Genomic DNA, 10,870 nt, shown 5'->3' with positions numbered 1-10,870 from the left:
CAGCGAAGACATCGAATTGTTCACTCTTCCTTTAGATATCACCGATCGTGGAAATGCAAAACGACATTTGGTGTAGTACTTGTCCTTGTTTCTGAATTTACGATGACAGTACTTTCCACAACGATGGCTTTGAAACCGTAAAACTTGTTCTCTTAGACTTTTATCTTCCTTTGTCTTTGGAACAGCACATGTAGAATACTGTTCTATGAAACTCATCACTAAGTTATCCGGATCTGTTCCAAATTTGGGTGCATCTTTGATCCATAGCAGCATATGTATATGAGGAGCACCTCTTGCTTGATACTCCTTTCTCCAGAAGAAATCCAACACCTCTCCAAGAGGTGGATTTTTCTTGTTCGTGATGAAAGACATCATAGCTTCAAATCTATGATTGAAGTACCTGCATACATTCACTGGATCCAAAGAGCACAGTTCTCCGGGTGTCTTGAATTCAATATTTTCAATGTTTCCATTTGCCTCTCGTAGAAATTCAAGTAAGTCTTCCCAGCCATACTCAGCACACCTGAGAGTGAGGAACCAAGTAGGAGTTCCTAAGTTCCTCAGCATACATTTTAAGTCACCATGACGACGATACCAATACTCATTAGTACCACGCTGACATGCCATGAGATTAATCAGGTGAGAATCCAAAATACTGTCTTGCACATTGACTTTATCCATAAAGTCCCTTGCCGAGATATTTCGCAGTTGTACACCACTTTTCAAGATGTGGTTCAATGCATAAGACAGTCCAGACAGATCCCTTTCAAACAGTAGATGAAATAAATAGGGAATGCATTGACGAAACCTAGGATCTTCTGCATACAATCGTAAAGTCCGGTATTCTGAAGCAGGAATTTGATCAGGTCGCTCATCATATCGTCCTCCTCGACCTGTGGGAAAACCCTGTGGGAAACACCGAGCTTCCAAACTTTCCTCCCAAACACTAATGGGACTCCCTTTGGCTCGTTTCATTTGAAACAACTCAATAGCATTCCCCATGACTTCCTTGGAATGCAAAGGATGAACACTATAATGTTCATATATTTCTTCATTTTTAGAGGCTTCTACTTTCTCAATTTGCCCAGCACACAAATCGCTGTCCTCTTCTTCACTTACTTCCTCTTCTGCAGGACATACATTCTTGTAGTACTCATTATTTTTTATCAAATAAAATGTTGCCTTTTTGACTTTCCTAACATCCACTAAATCTTGCCAGATTTTCGTACTCTTTGTCGGAACCCCATTAACTAGGATAACTAGAGTTTCCTCTTCCACTTTCTCTACTCCAATTGTATTAATGTTTTTCTTCAAATCTAAAGGCAAATAAACAACTCTTCCCTTTAATCCTCTCTGTAAATCTGATGGAGGCAATTTCCCTGTCTTTGGCTCCATTCGTACAATAGCCTGAAAGGTATGGACACTTTGAATCAAAATAGATTCATAAATATTTAAATCCTTCAATTCAGAAGGAATGTCAACCAATTCCAGATTATTATGAACCGCTCCAGCAGGCATCTGGTTTTGGTTTAATTTGTTAAAACAATAAGTACACATACGTTGGTCCGAACCCAAATCAAAACAATTTTCTACCATCAAGTATGTGGCAAAATCCTTCAATTCACTATTGTTTTCCATTTAACTTTTTGCATATAAATCCACTAACTTAGTCTGATTCTTATAATAAGTCCGTCGACAACACACACAAGTGAAATTAGGCCTCTCACTTGATTTCACCTGAAAGTTGAAAATTTCCTTGTGAAACTTATCTATATTAGAAATCAGTACACTCTCTTCCACATTACCTTCTTCTACTGGGTCAATTTCAACATTGTTCTCTTCACCAGCAAAGTAACAATTTCTTCACAAATATTCTTCATCTACTTCAGAACCATGCAAAAGAGCAGTGCTTAATTGTTTAAGCATAATTGCTGGACTCTTAGCATAATACAACATTCTAACTAATTTCCTCACTTTATTATGATGCACTGCTAGCATCCTGAAATGATGAAAAACACTCTGCATACTCTCCTGGAAAGACAACCCAGTGAATGACCACGCAAACCTGTCACTTCTCTCACTCTGCAAGGATCTAATTCTTGCAACAACTTTATTTTTTGTTTTAAACTTTTCTTATTAAATGTCCGTACAAAATAACAAAGCAAATTGATGGAATCCTGTCGCACACTGCAAATAGAACTACACTTTCAGGTGTACACTGGTCCCTTAGGACGTCTCCCTAAAACCTCATCACTTAACACCTCTTCTGCATCTGCAGACACACGTTTTTCTTTTTCGACCGGACAACCATCTTTTACCTCATATGCTCGACCACTGGTGTCAACTGCATGCACCAAATCATTGTCCTGGAAGTAACTCTCCTCATTGAAAAATGCCTCACAACTTGAACTATGCATCCATTCTCCTGAGAAAACTTCACAAAAATTACTACGATTAACTACTCTCTTCCATCTACTATTTGATTTGAAATCATAAATTACCTTGTTTAGTTTCCTAATTCTATTGATTACCAAAATAAATAACTTTCGCTTAATTTCAAAAGCCTGATCAATAATTTTCTCTACATTTTTCTTTCTCTTATAAAAAGCCACTTTCTGTTGACCTTTCTTAAAATTTTTTAACAAATTGCCAATTATCCTGTTGCGGAACATTCGTCTACGAATGTCTCTAAACAGATTTTTCCTTCTACTACCATGCACAGAGTTATCTCCTGCTCTAGCAGTTACATTTTCGAGGGGCCTTTCCTTCCCATTTAAATTGGCTCTCTTCTTCTGAACTAAAACATGTTCTCTAGTGATACTTTTTCATCTGCAAATGTTTCTTAAAAAATACTTTGTTGTCTTACCCGGAATTTTTTGGGTGACTTCACAACTTTTAATTCTAGAGGACTGCTGCAAAGGTCCATTATCTCCATTTTTACCAAGGTGGGGTGTAAGTCGCTTTGCTTCTTTTTTTTTTCTTTGCCTTGAGGGCATGTTTGAATTTTTAAGAATATCTTGAGTTGAATCTGTGGAAAATTTATTAAAATTTTTTTATTAAATACTATTACCAAACAGTAAATCAATAACAGTAAGCAAACAATTGAATAGAAGGATTTTGCAACATACTTTATGGTAGAAAATAGCAATGGAATGGAATGCTTCTACATATGACCTGTGCTCTGTTATATGTTAATCTCAACTACTTTCGAGACTCTATTTCTATTTAGAGATTGTTCCGGAACAGACATTGTTGATGTTATTGTTATTGACTTAAAATTGCCAAGCACACATGAAGGCATATTTACTGGACCCTTGCACCAGGGGGAAGTGACTTAAAATTGGCAAGCACACATGAGGGCGTATTTACAAGGCACTTGCACCAGGGGGAAGTGACTTGAAATGGCCAAGCACACATGGGGGCGTATTTACAAGGCCCTTGCACCAGGGAAAAGTGACTTGAAATGGTCAAGCCCACATGACGGCGTATTTACAAGGAACTTGCACCAGGGGGAAATGACTTAAAATTGCCAAGCACACATGGAGGCAGATTTAGAAGGCCCTTGCACCACTTATGCATCACTTTTAACATTCACACTGTGGAGCACCATGGGGCAAAAACAGCACAGATGCATCATGCATCTATTCCACAAAAGCGACGCATTGCAGGAGTCACATCGCAAGTAAATAAATTCTTATAAATTTAGAAAGCATTCCTTTTCCTTAAAAACGATTTTCTGATCATAATTTGAAAACACAGCACAGCTCCTATTTACAAGCACACCTTGTCAGTACTAGTACTTCACATTATCTACAATTACAATTTGTAAAAGAATGGAAAATCTTCTTTGAAAATATAATGCAAACACTTGACACAAAAAAACATTTTAAATGCACAGCTGGCTTCCTTATTTTCTCCAAAAAGCATACTAGTCTCTTTCTAAAATAAAGCAACAATATCTCACCTTACCAAATGCTTTTTGAATTTCAAAACAGTCTCAGAGGCCCTTGCACCAGGGGGAAGTGACTTGAAATGGCCAAGCACACATGGGGGCGTATTTACAAGGCCCTTGCACCAGGGGTAAGTGATTTAAAAATGCCAAGCACACATGAGGGCATATTTAGAAGGCCCTTGCACCAGAGGTAAGTGACTTAAAATGGCCATGCACACACAGGGGTGTATTTACAAGGCCCTTGCACCACTTATGCATTGCTTTTAACATTTAGAATGTGGAGCACCATGGGGCAAAAACAGCACAGATGCATCATGCATCTATTCAACAAAAGCGACGCATTGCAGGAGTCACATCGCAAGTAAATAAATTCTTATAAATTTAAAAAGCATTCCTTTTCCTTAAAAACGATTTTCTGATCATAATTTGAAAACACAGCACAGCTCCTATGTAGAAGCACACCTTGTCAGTACTAATACTTCACATTATCTACAATTACAATTTGAAAAAGAATGCAAAATCTTCTTGGAAAACATAATGCAAACACTTGACACAAAACAACATTTTAAATGCACAGCTGGCTTCCCTATTTTCTCCAAAAAGCATACTAGTCTCTTTCTAAAATAAAGGAACCATATCTCACCTTAGCAAATGCTTTTTGAATTTCAAAACAGTCTCAGAAACACTTTAGCAGAGCAAAAAGTATGCACTCCAGAGGCTGCAACCAAGATAGGCACAGAAATGCTGATATTCAACACACATATTTCTCATGTCACCCAATCAAAACTTTTCCCTCACTTTTTTCAAATCAACACCCTTCCCCCCTCTGCCCTTTCTGCCCTTTTCCCATAGCAACTACCTCCTGACAGACCTCTCATGTTTACAAGTTCACACAACAATGTTTCAAATGAACTCTGAACTCTCAGTATACCTGCTAATCCACTGCAATCTTTCTTAAAATCATTTTTTCTTAACCATTCAAATTACATCTTTCAAAGAACACATCCATGCACCCTAACTTTCTGTTTTCAGCAATGGAAATCCACCAATCACTGCTAATGAACCATTAGCACTGAAACTCCACAGTTTATTTTCTTTACAAACTCCTACTGTTTCAACTGCCATTTCATTCCCACATTTCATCTGACTGCAGCAGAACCTCCTCTCACCATGTTTTCTGTCTGGATTCTTGGACATAGCTACATCCACTGGGCTCACAGGTATACTGATAACAGAAATTTACACAACTTCAATTTACAAAATGTGGATATCAAATGGATTGGGCAAAGACGATTGAGATGTCACCAATTGATACCATTGGTGAAAACCTTTTTGCATTTGCCAAACCCTGACCTCATAATTGTGCACTGTGGAGGAAATGATTTGGGCACTTTGACTGGGGTAGGTCTGGAAATGCTCTTAAAGGACACCTTTGAGCAATTAATGGCACTTTTCCTCAAACTGCCTTGGTATATTCCAATATATGCCAAAGACAAAAATGGAGGTGGTCCAATCAATTTTGTCCACAAATTGAGAAAGCGAGGAAGCATGTAAATAAGTCTGTTTCAGCTTATATGAGAGACCATGGAATGAGCGCCATCTACAACAATAACCTGCGTTACTACATGCAAGATATCTACAGAGGAGATGGTGTGCACTTCTCAGATGAGGGAAACAGAGTTTTCATACAAAATTTAAGACTGTGTATTGGTACCTACTTATAAGTACCTAGAACTTACACAGAACACAAAAGCTCTTTTCAGAGCTACCTTAACTATAATTACTCTTTCCAAATTTCGAATGTACCACTTTTTCACAAATTTTCACTTATGTTCGCTTCCCGGTTCGCTACCCGTTTCACGTACCAGCAGCTAACCGCGAGAAAAATTAAAATTTTATTTTTTATTCCAACATATATGAGCCTCCTCAGCCACCCTCAGAAAACCTAGGGGGTAAGGATACGTCTCCCGTGCCCCCTTATACCCATTTCCCACATTGTTTTTCCTCCATCTTGTGATTAAATTCCACCGAAACACAAAATGGCAAACTCCTGTTACGCTACCGGTGAGCGACCCGGTTCGCGTACCGGGAAGCGCTTCTACCGCGAAAAATCAAATTTTTTTATTTGCCCCATGGGACCCTTTAATAACCCCAACATCATTCCTAGGGGGTCAAGAGGGGTCTACCTTGCCCCCTTTCATTAAATTCCCCCTTCGTTTTTCTCCTCCTCTTGTCTCTCGATCCTACCGAGAGACAAGATGGCGGCCGGTCCGGACTGTTTAGAATGTTGACAGACACCGGAGAGCCAATCAGCTTCACTTCGCGAAGTTCCGTTACGCGCCAGGTACGCGAACCGGGGCGCTAACCGGAGCGCTGTCACAGATATATCTGTTTTTTAAAACGTTAATTTCTCAAAATCCACTGGAGCACATATATTGAGACATAGCAAAGGCACGTCAGGCAAACCATATCTACAATTTTGCCAAGTTTTGTGTAAATCCATTCAGCCGTTCGAGCTAATAGTGAGTCCAACCGCCCTATGGAAAACTCAATGTTAAAAACACGTTTTGGGACCCCCCTTTTTTCTCAGCCCCCACTTCACGAAACCCCCCCAAACTTTCAGAGAACGCTCAGAAACAAAATGTGCCATTTTCCTGAAAATTTCAGCCACTTCCGTCCACAAACGCCAAAGTTATTCCACATAAAATTTTCAGAAATCCCATAGGAAAAAAATTCTAACTATATATACCTACTGGCGACCGCCAGTAGGTAATATATATATATATATACATATATATATATATAAAGAAATTTAGATATTCACAGATTTATATATCTATTTCTATATGTGTGTGTTTGTGTGTTTGTGTCTGCAGTCTGCAGCAGCAGAACATAATAAGGCTGTCAAAGGTCACGAAAGGATTTCATGGGCTTTCAGAGCACAAACCTACTAGATGAGTGTTGGAGGTAATGGAACCCCGAGGTGATTTTTTACAGTTGCCATTATGTTCTTGTCAGGAGCGCTTTTTTCTACAAATTACATAACTTTCTTTGAAACCTCACGTTCCCAAGCCTATCTAGTTCTAACCCTGAAAATAGAATAAAAACTCGGCAATTGCTGGATTGTAATGTTCGTTATAATTCACGACCTAAGCCATCTGTATCCTATAGTCAGTTTTTGTTACTCGTCCCTTTTGTTTTGCCTTAATTTCACCACCAGTTGATTAAAAATGTCTCATTTAATGTCTGTTTTAATGTGACACTGAAAATACTTATTGACCTAGTGTGCCCATGCTGCCTTGAGGATGGTTTCACTGTAACAGCACACAGGTGATGCTTGTGCTTGGGATGTTGTGCATACTTAATCAATCATTGTCTTTTCTGGATATAATAATGGAGCTATAAAAGATAAAAGTGATATAAAACATACACAACAATACATAATTGATAAACACAATAAATATATGTTGAGTACTGATGGAGCAGGGTTTCACTAAAAAAATCGAAAAAATTGAAACCTGCTCAAATTGAGTACCCCTATATTACGTACTAACTATAAGTAGAAGTGGCACACTAATGAGCACCACACCCAAACACAAGGGAAATTGCTTTGCGCATGTCTGCACTAATGTGGATTAATATACAAAATAACTAAACCTGTATTTGCAATGTGCTTTAAAAAAACGAGAGATACTGCACGACTAGGCCACATGTGCATCAGTAGCTGCATGCTGCATCTTGCTTTGAAATAACAAATAATTGCTCAATGTTAATGCTAGGTAACACTAATGGGGATTCATATACATGTGGGTGGTAAACAGTGAGGGATGCAGTGTCATATAATTAATGAATGACTATATTTCATTCACCTCCAGTATACCTTGGGAAACCCCCGTCATCACCTGGGTCCAAGGGTGGTTCTTCCTATAGACCATTAGGATTGTATTAAGCTAATGATGTTACTAGATATCAGTTTAATATTTTATCTCTGAATTTCTCTCCACCTATCCACTCCATCAACAAATTACTGATATGTATTATTTTATATGAACCTATTGTCACTTCATCTAGCCCTCCGTTAGTTATAATATTGATTGGCATAATTATTTTGCTGAACCTTTGTCTCTTACTCTATCCACTCCTTAATTGCATAATGTCATTGCATCCATTATAAAATATTACCTATCTGGAGATATCGAGGTTTAGATTTTGACCAAACTGCAACTGAGCATTTTATCTTTGATTGAGATACAAATCATTTATTAACCTCACCGAGAGTCTGTTATTAATTTTGACTAAATGATTGGTAAATTAGTATTCTCATTACCATCAGCTATTCAACTAATTTGTCCATACAACAAATAGAGAAAGAGTTGATAACAAGATTAGATATAAGACAGATGTTCCGAAAGGAACAATAAAAGAACATTTGATGCAAAGGAAACAAATTGACATCGGCGCCTCAGGGATACTGGATGAATGTGTATGGGCCACTGTATTATTTTAACAAGTATCAATCCATGATCAATTATTGGTATTTGAGCTGCAGGCGCGTCCGGTAGTGGGAGTACCGGCCGGGCGGTGACGTGGGGAGGGGAAGGGGCAGGGTGGGGGATAGTAATTTATGGATGACGGAGTTTAACAGGTAAGTAAACATATAAATAAATAAAATGAATTTTGCACACTTCATCGCATTTGGTGATGCAGTGCGCGCAACGAAATTCGTTTTATTTATTTATATGTTTACTTACCTGTTAAACTCCATAATCCATACATTACTACCCCCCATCCTGCCCCTCTCCCTCCCCACGTCACCGCCTACTCCAGTTCTTCCCTTTCCAAACTTAACATATGTCCCATTGCACCCTTGATTAGTGCAATGTCCTTTGATGTTATTGTCTCTGGTGAAAAAAAAGCTCTGGTCTCCCTAGCTTGACAAAACTGTTTTTAATGTATGTCAGCCACTGAATCTTATTATTATTGTCTAGGTGTAGACAATCTTTCAGAATAATATGATTCAGGGGGATTTCCCGATTTAACCAGGTCTTCATCCAGGATACTAGAGGGGCCATTTTTATCCTATCTGAAATAAAGCCTTCCCCAAGTTCGGTGTGGATAGTATATGAGGGAGTAGACTATGGCACTGAGAGGACAGATCTCAAAAATGTATTTTAAGTAGTCTGCAGACAATCCGGGGAATGATATCCCCAGATTGAACTACCATAAGTGGCCACTGCGAGGCATTTAGCTTTGTAAATTTTCATTAAAGCTACTATGGGCCTTGCCCCCATTCGTTTGGAAAAACCCTGGAGAGCAGAGGTAGTTCTAGCGAGGGAAATGTTTCTATTTTTTAACTGCGGTCCCAAGTTCCCTCTTTCATCAAATGTTATCCCCAAATGGGGGAAGGTAGTAACTCTGCAGAGTTCTTCTTTTCCACAGGTGAATATTTTAGAGTACTTCTTCCTAGAACACTTTCCCATGATCATGAACTGGGACTTCTTAGCATTCATTTTAAGATCCAAGGAACCCATAAAATTCTCAAAAACATCCAACAGGCGTTGTAATCCAACCCCGGTCTGCGAAAGAAGGACAGCGTCATCCGCGTAGAGGAGAACTGGAATACCAAGTTCTCCTACACGCGGGATGTCAAGGGTGGCCTCCTTGAGTACAGGTTCCAAAGCGTTTATGTATATCGTAAAAAGAAGGATGCACCCTTGCCTGACCCCCCTTTTGAGTTAACATGGGTGGTGCATCGGCCCTCCGTGGTGACCCTGACGGAGGCTGACAATCCAGAATGTAAGTCAGCCAGAAGGTTGACTAGGGCCCTGTCAAGAACAATATTAAGTAAAATCTTCCACAGCTTTGACCGATTTACAAAGTCAAAAGCTGAAGAGAGGTCCATGAACCCCATGTGCATGGACCCCTCCTTGGCCATAGTGTATTTATTCAGGAGCAGGTGTAAGTTAAGACATTGGTCTAGAGTACTAATTTTTGGTCTAAACCCATATTGCACATTTGACAGGACCCCTTTTTCATTCACCCATTCCTTCAATTTAAACAAAATGACCCGCCCCAAAATTTTAACCGAGGAGTCAATTAATGAGATGGGTCTATAACAAGAGGGGTCCTGCCTGTTTCCCTTCTTGAAGACGGGGATAATGATCGATTTTTTCCACGAGGCCGGTATGTTATTCTGGTTTAAAGCATTAAAAACATTACACAAAATCTTTGACCAGAATTTCGGTGCGCATTTAAATACGTCTGCAGGGACCCCATCGGGGCCAGGAGCCTTATTTTTTAGGGTCAGGTCTATCGCTTTTTCCATTTCTGAGACCTTGAAGATTACAATGGAACCCTCGATTATAAGAGGGATGTCCCCCATTTGTGTATCATTGCTAGGGTCAGAGTATATTTTTCCAAAATGTTTTATCCATCCCTCATCTGGAATGTTAGCCTCAAGTGGGGAATTCTCCTCACCCGAGAATAACGGGTGGTTTACTATTTTCCAGAACAGACCGCTATTTTTTAGGGTATCTGGGGCAAGTAGTTGGTCCCATGCTTCATCTTTTAGCTCTTTTTTCCTGTCTAAGATAGCTTTCTTATACGCAGATCTTAAGCTAACTATTTGAGCTCGATCTTTGGGTGTGGCCTTCAGGGCCCTAAGTAGGTCCCCATGTGCCTTCATCTCTTGCCATAATGCGTCTTCTGTCTTAAGCCTATAAGTAAACTTTTATTTATTTCCCTGCAGATATTGTCAAAAGCAAAAACCACCTCTTGATTTTGCGTCTCGTTTGCTAGAATTACGGCCACCTCGTCCTCAACTTTGTCCAATACCTCTACTAGGAAGGTTTCAGGGACTATGTTTGACCATTTTAGCCTGCGTCCTTGGTCTTTAACAGTCACATTTAGTCCACCCTT

This window comes from Lissotriton vulgaris, chromosome 2_1, assembly GCF_964263255.1.
Source record: "Lissotriton vulgaris chromosome 2_1, aLisVul1.2, whole genome shotgun sequence".
Lineage (NCBI taxonomy): Eukaryota > Metazoa > Chordata > Amphibia > Caudata > Salamandridae > Lissotriton > Lissotriton vulgaris.
Note: the sequence above shows the minus strand (reverse complement) of the source record.